Consider the following 13,483-nt stretch of genomic DNA (forward strand, 5'->3'; position numbering starts at 1 on the left):
GTCTTCTATGAAAGTCAATTGAATGTGATTTGGATTTTGGATTGTCAGACGAAACAATCAATTTGGGCATTTGTAATGAATCGTGACAAGTCAATTAATAAATGAAGGAAATAACTGTCAGATTTATCAATAATGAAAATAGTTAAAATTGTGGCCATAGTTGGATTATTGTACAGCCCAATGTCCTGCCTCCATCAGTTGTTCATTTTTTGTGACATGTAGCTTTTAAATGTATGCCTTTGTACAATGCCCAGCAAGTTAATTTTCAAAAGCTGATTCAGCTATGAGATAAAGAAAGAAAGATTACATAAAATATGATTGTTAAATTCAAAGGGAGTAACTACAGGTGGAAATGGTGTTAGCTGAAAATAGCTGAAAACAACATAAACTGAATTCTAATTTGTGTGTGTGCACATGGGTGGGTTAGGCAAATACTGGTTATGGTTATGGTCTCCAGGAAATTAATGTAATGTCCTTTAAAGTAATGGAAACATGACTGTGTGTGTGCACGTGTGAGTGCGCGCGTGTGTGTGTGAAAAGGCAGGGGGCACATCTGACAAGGCCTCTCACTGGGACACTGGCAGGCCTAACTCGCCGCAGGCCTAGCTCTCAGCTCTACCTCTGACAGGCTTCATACTTATTGCTCAATGACATTCGATGTTTTTCTTCAGTTTGCTGTAAGATTGATTTCCCAGATATGTTTGAAATATCTCCAGAGCCCTAGAGCAGGGTGACTGGCACAGTGGCACCCAGAGAGAGAAAGAGGTGCAGAGAAGGACACGGTGTTTACAGGGCAAAGGAAAAGACATAAATATTAAAAGCAAATTTGGACTACATAATCAACAGTGGGCTGTCTGTTACCTGTAGAATACTCAAGGTGCCTGTGCTGTCTACAGCAGCAGACTATTGCATTTAGGTATTCAATTATTTCAAAATTGTTTATTGATCTTGTTATTTTTGATTGAATTGAATTGAATTATTTAATCATTTAGTTTATAAAATGTCCGACAAAATCACAAGGACACACGTGCCTGGGTGCATGAGCATGCCTGCGACACATAGACTATATAAAAGAAGTGTACATAGTCATTGTGACGTCACCCGTTGGTTTGTGGACTGCTGTTTTGAAACCTCGCGTTTGGCCGACAGTGCGCCTCCATGTTTAAATTTTTGCAGCAAGCGGCACCGGACGTGACCATATTTGGACACAACAGTGGAGTTAACGGCTGTCGCCATGTCGGCATGGTAACAACTTGTCAATCAGAGATAATCCTGTCCTGAAGCATACTCGGCTTTATGGTCTATTTTTCATCGAAATTGGACCATAACTTACTAAATGATCATGTTGTATTGAAGAAGACTTGAAACTAGAGACTGAGACCATAAACTCATTAGGAAAGTGTTTACTGAGGGAATAAATCAGGTGAGAAGTAGGGTCATTTTTCCATTATTTCTAATGGAACTGGACTTCTTTTTGCAACCAGAAGAGTCGTCCCCTGCTGGCCGTTCAATAGAATGCCGGTTTAAGGGACTTTCGCTTTGGATTCACGTCTCAGACCAGAAGCTTTCCACTTGTTGTGACACGATACACTGTTGGTATCGCTGCCTGACAGTTTGTGGCAATAACATGCAAAAAAGTGAAGCAATGTGCCAACAAAGGAAGTAGCGGAGACTGCTAACTTGTAATCACGGAGGTAAACAAATCCCGATTTTATTCTTTTGATAATGTTTGCGTTTTGGTGAGAAACAACAAATATAAACATAACTTTTGTTTGTTTACAAGCAAACTCCATAGTGCACCTTTAACTTGGGTTCTGTATTTGGATTGTGATGGGCATTTGTCACTATATGTAGACAGTAAAAAACAAATTGGAAAGGACCCACACGTAAAGACATTTCTCTGTAGCTCTACAGAGTTCCTTTAACGTCTCCTAATTTCTTGTTTAGTCCAGCCAACGGTCCAAAACCCACAGGTTTTAAATCTATATTCATATTCATATTCATCTATATTCATATTCACATTGAAAGGGTTTTTGTGGACAGTTATTTTAACTCCATTTTGGGTTACTATATAATGGTTGCGTTCTCCAAGTCATTTGAGGACAGTGTCAGTTGATTGATAGCAACATTGTAACAGTGGTTACTCTCTTGTTTTCCAAATATTTATTGATGACCTCATCAATCCAAAATGGCCGACTGTGATGGCCATATGCTAAGTGACTCAGGCATATCTGTGAAAAACTTTGATTGAAGGAGGCCAATCGAGGTAAAAAATGTTGTATGTACAGTAGAGTATTATTAACAAGTTTATGTGTTATAAATGGAAGTTTAGAGTAAAATTTGAGTTCGGAGTAGTTTTTATACACCAAAACCCAACTTTGCATTTATGTGGATGTCATGCAACAATGGAGTCAGATTGCATTAAGTCTGATTTCTGTAATCAGTAACAGCATTAAATGGCAACTTTGGACTGCTTTGTGACCTTTACAAGAAATAAGAATAAGTATTGGGCTCACATAAAAAAATCAGTTTTAACTAGAACTATTTTATCTGTTACATGTTGGATGTTGATATGTTATAACTGAGATGATTCAACATGAAGTTGGATAAGGATAAAAAGACGTGTAACTACAGTTATAAATACCACCATGAGTGTTTTTCTATTGAGCTTAAATACACAGCATAACATGACATAAAAAACATAGCATAGCATTCCATATTGTCAGGTGTGGCATTTTACTCCTTTGTTGCACATACGTGGACAGACGAAAATAAAATAGAATTTTGAAAAAAATGTAAATGGAAAATCTAGATAATGTTTTTAATAATTCATGCATGGGAGGGTTTTAACAATCCTGATAAAAGATAGTGTGAACAGTGAATGTTTGTAAAAAAATTGATGTTGATTAATTTTTTGGTGCTCAGTAAATTAGTTAATTGACTAATCGTTTCAGCTGTCATTGCATTTCTGGCTAATGTTGAACTTTCAGTGTTCACCCTGCTCTTCACTCTGCGGAAAAGGTCAATACAGTAAGTTCAAAATAAATTGGGACATAGTGATGTGTGACTCAGAGAGGCCTGGCAGTCTCTTTGGCGTGATTCCTGCTGTGGCATCATGTTGATCTGTGTCTCCTGAGGTGTTTATCAGGATTGAAATTTTTCCCTTTGTGAAAACTCATCCACGGTGCGTATTACATTATGTCACATCTCGTCACTGAGCATTTGAGCACATTTACCGCTTTGTTTTCTTGGGAGTGGGGAGGAGGGAGGGATGGGGTTGGCCACAGATCTCCTGTTTTAAACTCTTTAATGCAATTTAACAATGCCATATATTCTTTTCACGTTTCATTGGAGTCCTTTACGTGTGAAATTGCAAAGGCTTGCCTAGCCTGAGCGACACAGCACAGCAGAGGCAGGGTCACACCGAAGCGCCAGATGTGGGAGGGAGAGCGAAATTAATTGCTACACATTGTTCAGTGGGTGTGTACGCACCTTCAGTGAATTAACTGCTCTCAGGGTGTGACTGTTTGAATAACGGGAATTAGGTATGAGGCCTCTCACTCACAGCTGAAGCCAACTGCAGGCATTGCATCCAATTAGCTTATTTGGCCCAAAATTCACATGCTTAACTTGTCGTTTGTTAGTGCATAAAGAAGGAAAACACTTTTGCGAACAACACATCATATATAGTTGTTGTTCTCTCTCGGTTTTCTGTGCAGTTCTCATGCATGCAGTACACCTCTCTATCTCTTTTCAAACCTTTCAAGACAACAATTTCATTTAAAGGTAATATAATAATATAATATTTATATTACTGATATAATAAGAATCACTAAGGGAACAGCCACTTAATTCAATTGACATATTCAGATCATTTTAATGTTGATGACCTAAAAGCTATGCATTAGGTAAAAATGGCAAAACAATTAGAGCCCATTAATGTGAATCTTAATGTTGTCTGTTCAGTCTTGTACTGAGATCAAATCAGACTTCACAATGTGGTTGAGAGCAGAGGTAATACACATTATTGACAGTTGGATGGCAGACATCAGGAGCATATGGTGCTCTCCTATGGCCATTACCAAGTTCATACCATCCCTTCACCCATATGGAAGATGACAAGAAAATCCAATCCATTTTATGGCAGAATATAAAGATGTATAAATAATACAGCTTTTTATTGCATTTGATCCAATTTAGTTTTAATGTAGCTGTATTGTCAGACATGATTGTATGACAACAGTTTTCATTGCATTCCACACCATTAACTAAAGATGTACAGTATCAAGAGTGGCAGTACATCATCATATTCCTCTGAGGTCTACAATCACCATCTAAGCAGCTCACGCTGACCCTAACCCACACTGCCAGCATCATCTGTATCAGAGGAACTAGCAGTGGCATCCCCACCCTAATCTTGACCCTGGCGTAGTCTCCAGTGTGGAGAGCGTCTTGTAGCCCAGCCCGGCACAATAGAGCACTTCTTCCCTCCACCTGCCCCCTCCTGTCTCTCTATTTTCCTGGGCAATAGGAAGGGGGGGTTGATGGAGTGATGGTGGTGGGGGGGCACTCTGCTTCCCCTGGGGCTGCCTGCTGGAGCGAGGTGACCCAGCTTGTCGCTCGGTGACCTGTGAGAGGGACATTATGAAGTGTGAGTGGCTGTCACCCTAACCGCTTGTGACAACACGGCTCCCGGCACAGCTGTGCCAGCCTGCCCCAGCCAGAGACCCAGGGCCTATAGAGAGGGGACGGGAAAGAGGCCGCTTTGGAGAAGGCGTGGGCTAGAGTGGGGTGTTCAGGAAGTGTCCCTTGTGGTGGGGCAAGAGGGTAGAAGTAGAAGGAGAAAACAGGTGAGGGTGTTCAGGGCCTTTGCTCTTACTTGTGTAATGACTTCTCCACTCATTTTTGGTGCTTAATGGATGGCCCTGTGGCTCCACAATGTCAAAGCCACCACTGTTGGGCTTTGAGTTACAGGACGACATGGGGATGTGCCGGTAGAGGTGTAAGCAGCCAGCTGTTATCGTTAAGTCAGCGAGGTTACATATACAGTATGTACTGTATTTGGCATCTATAAGTTGTGCCAATAATAACTTGATGACTCTTGATTGAGCTTGGTGTCAGACATGTTTATTCAGACAAGTGTTTTGTTCCCATTGATCTCCTCCTATTCTGCATAGAAAGCATATTACATTAGAATACAGGACAGTCTTTGTTCTGTAACTTCATCTTAATATTGGGCTATGCTGAACCTCAGCAGGATTTAGTTCTGTTTAGTCATCTGCAAAACTCTGTGATTAAGACTCTGGTGAAAGGGTCAGAGACCTTTGACATGCCTGTGCTGTTATTTGTCACTTAGCTAAACTCATTAGTTTGTAGAGTAACCAGAGGGTCAAGAGTGCCAGTTTGTAAATCCAGATCAGGATCATTAAGCTACACTCTCATCCCCCTCAGTTTCTTTTTTCATCTTCCTTGATGCTTCATAGTAAACTTTAACATCTCTTCTTCCATTTTAAGTTAAGTTAATTACTTGACCCTTGAAACATCTCTTTTAGATGTGGGATGATGGTCTCTGTGGCTGTTGTTGAAGGAGTTTAGAAAAAAAGTAAAATCCCCAAGTAGTGCAATTTAAAAGGAGGAACGTTATGGTCGAACCATATTTAAAACTTGCCTGCAAGTAAAGTCTGACGATTATGACAGAGGACACATAGGAAATTAGTTTCATATGATAGAATGCAAATAAAGTGTATGCATAAATTTAAAATTAGTCTGTGGCAGACAGATGACATAGAGGGGGAAGTTTGAAATAGTTCAGAAAAGGTACATTTCCTATGACTCAGGCCAGTTTGGTTCACTGATCAGTTAAAATCAGATAAAGTTCTTATCTAAATATAATAAATGTGAAAATGATGTGATCACTGTAAGCTACTGTGTCATGATAGAGAATTATACATAATATTCATGTTATTCTGAATAATTGCTCACTTGACAGAATTGATGACTGTATTGGACATGTCGAGCATGTGCCTCTAGCCAAACATTGACTGTGGGGAACCACACATGATTGGAGTCAGGCAGACTGCACTTAAAAAGATGTACTGTTAAAAAGACCAGGTATTGAAATATTAATGTATAAAATTGGCTGATCTGTCAGGGATTAAAAAAAATGCACACCATCCTGGAAGTGGTTCATGCTTCTGGCAGTGTTTGTTGAACATTTTAGATAAACAGATTGAGCTTCACTTGCACAAAAACAAGTAAGTTGGCCATTTTAAGACATGACTCCAGGCTGTCTTAATTTATGATGAGAAATTGTCTTGTATTAGTGTGATAAAGATTATTGAAAAATGAAACAGCTGTTTTACTTGCTGCCTCCGAGAAACAGTTTGCATCTCTCGTTGTGTGAAAAAGTCACACAGCCCAGCTTCAGTCTGACATTGTACACTGCAACAACCCTACTTCCTGGTGGAAGAGCACACACTGTGATTTCCTTAAGCAGGTCTCTAATTCCCATAATCACTGTACATTGCAAAAAAGCGTTCTTTACACATGGATGAGCAATCCAAGAAACACAGAGCCCGACTCCTCTTGAGGTGTTCCCAAGCACCAAATGAGCTCACGTGTCTCACTTTACTTCTTTTTATATACTTTGAAAATGCCAAAATGGAGCAATAGGATGCATAATTCCTTCACTGAAACACTTTAATCTTTAATCATCGTTGGCAACCCCTTTGAGTCCTTTACAAATAGTATTTTTCTCCTAATTTATCCCACCTCGCTGCAGGCTGCAAGGAGGCGACTAATATGCAAACAGAAGACGTGATGTGAAATTGGCTTAATTGAATAATAGAACTGGAATAAACCTGTTTAAGGGAGGAAATGATTTCCACGCAATGCAAGACATTTTTATCAGGGGCCAAATCCATGTACAGCAGGATTGTACAAACAGGTGTATCCATTACAGGCTTTGATAACAAGTTTGACTCAATTTAAATGAACAACAATTATGTCAAAAACAAAACAAAATGGTGCTTTCTCAAGCAGAATTAATATTCACATTGTCAGTAGCTGCAGTGGCAAATCTACTCATCTAACAGGTTTGGCCACACAGAGGGTTAACTTTTAAAAAACAGATAAATTCAGTGAGCCAGTTACATGTGAATGTATGTATATATATATATATATATATATATATATTCACATGTAACTGGCTCACTGAATTTTTCCTCTTTCAGCCCTAGGTATTTCTACCAAGGGCTGAAAGAGGAGCTAGAATAGATGTGGAAAGTAAGAGCAACAGTGATGCCAGGCCTATATATTATTACACTGTTTTTCTGCAGTTTAAACTGTAATAGATAGAGTGTAGGTAGAGCACTTGAGAAGAAGCAAGTAGTAATAATAAATGTTTTAAATTACCTCAGCTGGGATAACTAAGCATGTACTTGTTTTGCCACATTTATAATTCCTTAGTAATTCACTTTCCTTACCAAATTTGGAGTGCAGTGAAGTATATTTAACCTACTTTATCCTAAGATGTGAAACGAGGGGTTAATACATTTTAGGTGCAATGCAAAAAACAAATAACCAGAGAAAATCCAAGTGGTACTAACTTCCATTAAGTGTAAACATAAGGACTTATTTCATGGGGTTGTCAACTGCAGCCCCCTGAGAGATGTGTGTCTTTTTTTGCTTTCACACCACCTTTCTGTCCTTTGCATTCAATCCCTCCATAACTTTCCTCTCCCAGTATGTTTGTATCCCTGCTCTGTTTCTGTATTTACTCCACACCTCTCTCTCTCTCTGTATCCCTCTGTCACGGCTGACCTGCGTCCTCTCTCTGCAGGGCCTCTCCTGGTAGCGCCCAGCTGGCGCACTGCGAATCGGCTGGGCAGAGGCAGGAGGCAGTGCCAGCTCTACTGGTGCAGAAAGGGGCACACCAGGCAGACAGGCCCAGTGTCAGCAGCAGCAGCATGCTATCCCCCGGCTGCCACATTCACAACACACACATATGCCCGCATATATATTGCCGTAACCCAAACGCATGCACACCAGCATCAGCGGACCAATGCCAAATAGGTTTGGTCCGACTGGGACCTAGTTAACTGGGACAAAACATTTGTTTACACACTAGACTTGTGCAAACAGGCACACAGACACATTGAGTCACACAAACATTCACATGGCAGGAGATGTAGAAACACTGCCACACACTCACATAAAGAGAAGCACAGCTATTCTTTGGTGCTGTTTGCAGACTCCTAAGTGATTAGTTTGACAATTGTGATGTCAGCCTGGGGCCTGTTGTCCCCTGAAGGAGTCTGAGCTGCACAAAGCACGTTATATAGCACATACTGAATGGCATACATGTCATTGGCTTGTATTTGTCCTCAGGGTCGACACTTGAAACTCCTTGTAATTAAGAAAATGGAGACTGGGCCCCCCGCCTGTAGTTACCACTTGATGTCTTCAGCCCTGGGTATTTGTGTCCGTTCTCTGCCTACCGATTCAACTTGACCTTCCTTTAGCAGCAACTTTATTAACCCAAGTGAAACCCTGCTGCCCTGAGATCAGACTTACAGAGATTAAGATCAGCGGGGAGAGGAGTGGGCATATTGCACCTTGAGTGACATAATTTTAAAACTGGTGAACTCAGGTGGCTTAAATTGAAATGTCAAAAAATATACAGAATAATGCAACAAATTTGTCATATATATATATATATATATGTGACATGAATTTCATTAGTGTGACTTATACTCACTGAGACATTCATATGAGAATTGTCTATCTCTGCATGGAAAAGGGAGCTCTCTGATTTGCATACTGTTTGATTATTGGGGTCTTGACTATTCAGCCAAACTTCCTTATTTGTGTTTGTGCTTCTGTGTGTGTGTGTGTGTGTGTGTGTGTGTGTGTGTTGACCTCTTTCACACAGAGACCCCCAGTTGTGCTCCAGTAGCCCGCTGAGCTCAGTGAAGCAGAGCCTATATGCTCACTGGCATTTCACATACCCAAATGCGTGCATGTAAATACACATGAATATCATTTATCCAGCTGGGGTCCCATGCGACACACGCACACACAGATGCACACAGACATCAGCTTTGATATGGAAATAATGGTTTGGGTCGTATCCCCTAATGTACGTCTTGCATAGCACCTCTTTGCAGCACAAAAAAACCCTCAGCCACGTCTCTCAGTCCAACTCTTGCTTGACTCTGCAGGTCAGCCCACCCTTTGCCATCCCCAGGATTTGAGGCACACTTCCGCCTTAAAAGTTGTACACCACTACCTTTTGATAATCAAGATAGAAACTAATTGAGCTCACCCATGCAAAAGATGCTCTTGCCTTTTCGCGCACACACACTTTTTGAGGAGATGGGGGGCTATACTGTTTCAGCTCATCCAACTGTGAGATTCTCCTTTCCCCTTTCCAGTCCTGCCATCATCTCACTAATGGTGTTTCTATCTCTTCTCCATAGGAGGTAAATGAAGCTTTTAAGCGGGGTGGAGGGAAGGGGGACCACTGAAAAGATTAATTGACTTTCTGCAGAGCTTCACTTATCCTCCACTGGCACCTTTGACTTGTGAGTGTATTTGTGTTTGGATTACATGATTATATCACCATTATGTCTGCAATTTGTGGTTTGTTCGAAACTGTGTCAGGAAATATCAAACTGTGTCATTTGACAAACTGTCACCATTTTGTCCACAGTGGCTGATTGGTACCTTTGTGCAATTAAAGCAAATTTTGGTGGCATTCTTAGTAAAATATTTTGTGATTATAAATTATTAATGTATTTCAGAAAATTCTATAGAATTAGATTTTACAAATTTGCACTCACATGTAAATAGTTAAAATTTTACTGTAGACATTATTTATGTATAAATGTGCATTTTTCTTCTCTTTCTTGTTTCTTGATTTCTGTTTCCTTGTGCCTGGTTAGTTCCTAGTTATTTGTAGAACATGTAATTCTGAGAAACACACTTGCCACCAAAATATAACACACCATGTAGGGTAAAGTCTGCAGTTGTGGCTCTCATATAGTGGCTGAGAGAGCTCGATGCACTGAAACCTAAAAAGCATGCACATATAAAACATCACTCTGACAATGTTTAGAAAAAGGTGCAACTAAATGAATCACACGTACACTGAAAACACATTCACCTATTTGACAACACATGCTGTATGTGTCACAGAGAAAGGCAAAGAATATACAGAATGCTGCATGTCATACACAACACGCAAATCATACAATATGCTAACTATTTTTTTTAACAACTAATTATTTTAGTTTCAACGCCGTGATTGTATGAGTCTTGATAATACTAAAGATAGTAGCCACACACCTAATGAAAGCCATTTAGTAATTTCTGTCAGAAACTTCCATTGTGCTGTGGTTGACCTTGTTGAAATTTCTGTATTTGCCGTTTGTTTCTTAATGTCATGCACATGTTTTCAAAGTGGTAAATGTGTGTCTAAACTTTCTTGTATTGGTTGGCTCATTTCATTTATTTGTTTTCAACAAACATGTTTTCTAAATGTGATGATAATACTTTAGATTATGGCCCGCAGCTCAATTCAGCGTAATTCTTCCCAATTTACAGTGTCATTATTTTATTTATTTTTTTGCTACAGAGCCCATTATCCCAGCTTCCCCCAGATACTAGCTTTGTTGCTCAATAGGTCTTAACTACACTCTGTAGTAATAGAATAGGTACCCAGTAGTTCTGCCTGCCAGTATGAACAGCATACCTTTCCCATATTATTCCCTAACATCACAACCTAGTTTCCTTGAATCTACATGTATGTATCAACACGTGCTGTGCTGGTAATACAAAAACTTACACTGTTAAGTGGGAACATTGACTCTGTACATTGCAAGCCATACTCTAAGGCGTTACCAAAGTCAGTAGTACTGAGTTACTTTTTACATTGTTGGTGTGTGTCCACCATTGATTGTATGAACCTGATTATTCAAAGCCTTTCTGAAGTTCTGTTGGCAGTGAAGCTAGCTCAAGAAATTCTATATGAACAGCAGAGTTTGCAAATGAGCAATGCATGTTTGCGGGAAGAGCACTGACAGCTTAACTAGACTGCCTTGTTGCAAAGGGTGCGTTGGGTATATGTTGCTGATGATGGTAATGTGTGACATAGCTATACTTAGCGAGACGAGCAGGCAGGTGCACAGTAGGTAGAAAAATTAATGACTGAAATTAAGATTGAATATGTTAATGATTATAAACGTTGCTTTATAAATAGGGTTTGAGGGAAAGATATATTCGCATGATGTAAGTATAGGGCAAGTGAAAGAGCACTGCATGTTTTATGTAGATGGTTGAAATATTCCTCACTGACTGTGAGGCAAGCTCTGATGCACTGTATTGTAGAACAGGACTATTAAGGGCTGTTGTCTCAGACAACTTCGGTAGGTAGAATTGCCATTAAAAGTTCAGTCCAATCCAGGAAAATTCTTAATTTGGTTTGTCAGCATGTGTCTGTGCACTGTATGAAAGTGGCTCGGGCAACCTCCTACATGTCTCAAATGTATTATTCTGATCTCACAACATCCTCTAGTTGCACATATGTTCCTCAGGTTTTCCACCTATCACCTTCTTTCATCACCTCACAGTCATGCTTTTTCATAAACCATTCTCTTGTAGAGTAAATCACCCTTTGGCCTGGCACACAGTAAAATAACTCTATGTCAGTGTTTACTGTATGTTTATGCGCATGTCTCGATTTCTTTTTCTCAGACACACACGTACATATGATGGGCAATCAGTACACCACAATACACTCATATCTTGTAGAGACTGACTTTGACTCCGAGCACTGGTATGGCGAGAGCCAAATGTGTGAATGTACAAAGAGTTTGCTCCCCACCCCCATCTCCCCGCTGTAAAGTCCACCACCCACAGCTGCACACACTTCTCCTGTCATGGTGATAATCTCTTTGTCAGGAGCCGTCTGTTAGAGATTTGTCCGTCTGATTCGGTGAACGTCCGAGTGGCAGGTCTAGCTGTAGTGCCACAGGGTGTCAGTGTGGTGTGTGTGTGTCTGTGTGTGTGTGTGTGTGTGCCATAGGTGGTGGGATCTTCGTCCCTGTCAGAGTGTGTATGTCGCTTGTCTTCAGAACGCTGTTTTGTGATGGAAGAGGAATGTAGAGCAGCAGAGGTAGAGATACAGAGACGCAGGAGAGTATTTGCATTTTACATTTAAAAGTCAATTCAGCAGCTCTTTTTATTTATTTTATTTTATATTATTCATATTATTATATTTATCTCCATCTTTATATTTCCTTATTTTGTAGCCAATATGACTGGAGACACATTAGCATTCTGTGTCATCCATGACAAAATGTGAAATACTAAGAAGTTTTTTATTCCCGTCACAGAAAACTGCAAATGGCCTTCCACTAGATAGCTTCTCAGCTTCTCTCAGTTTCATCTGTGTTAACAAAAAAGAAGTTATAGAAATATAAAAGAACGTCAAAGTCTTTCAGGGAAAAGATAGGAAACTGAACTGCTCTGTTGATCTCAATATAACCATTATCTGTTTAGGCTTTAATCCTGCAAAATATAACGTGATGCATGCCATCTTTACAATAATAACAATGGTTTCTTTCACCTACTGTATGTAAGTATTACTTTTTCTCCTGTATGTTGTATACAGTAATTTGTGCTTGACGCTTTGTCCAGAATATTCTATAATATTCTACATATTATATATACATATTATAGACATGTTTACTCCATATAGAACTCCTTGCACTGATGGCCCTACAGATTGCTGCCAAACATTGCTCCACTTGATTTGATGGGTTTGTTTGAATATTGAGCAGCACTATCACTCACACACCTTTCTTATGATGTAAATCTTTATGTCTTTTCACTTTCTCCCCTTTGCAGGAAGGTCAGAGGTCAAGTCCTGCTACAAAACAGCACTTCCAGAGAAGGGTTAATGATTGAGTAACTCCCTCAAGGACACTTGAGGTATTATGAGGACCTGAACATTGGCTGATCGGGTTACAGGATGGCCAGTTGCAATCCAGGTTTCCTGCTCATTATTTCAATTAATTTCACCTGTATGTGCTCACTTTTAAGGAACACTAAAGACCAAAACCTGACACTATAACTATTTGATTGTACGTACAAGTAAGATTAAATGATTTGTTTAAGCTATACACGTGTGGAGATATTAACTTTAAAATCTAAATCTAAATTACATTGTACTCCAGTTTTGATATATTTTAAAGTCCTCTTTATGAAGAATAATATTAATGCTGATAAAGCTGTAATTGTTGGGTTGATTTATTGTTTCTCAAAGCTCTTTTTCTTTCTTTTGCCTTTCATCTCTCTCCTCCCGACACCTTCTCCTTCCTCTATCTGTTGTTTGGTCTCCTCTTGTCACTCCACTGCAATCATCTTCGCAGGGGGGCTTGTCATCTGTATCTACTCATATCCTACAATCTCTTTTGCTCTG

The sequence above is a fragment of the Micropterus dolomieu genome, linkage group LG20, assembly GCF_021292245.1.
Source record: "Micropterus dolomieu isolate WLL.071019.BEF.003 ecotype Adirondacks linkage group LG20, ASM2129224v1, whole genome shotgun sequence".
In the NCBI taxonomy this organism is placed as follows: domain Eukaryota; kingdom Metazoa; phylum Chordata; class Actinopteri; order Centrarchiformes; family Centrarchidae; genus Micropterus; species Micropterus dolomieu.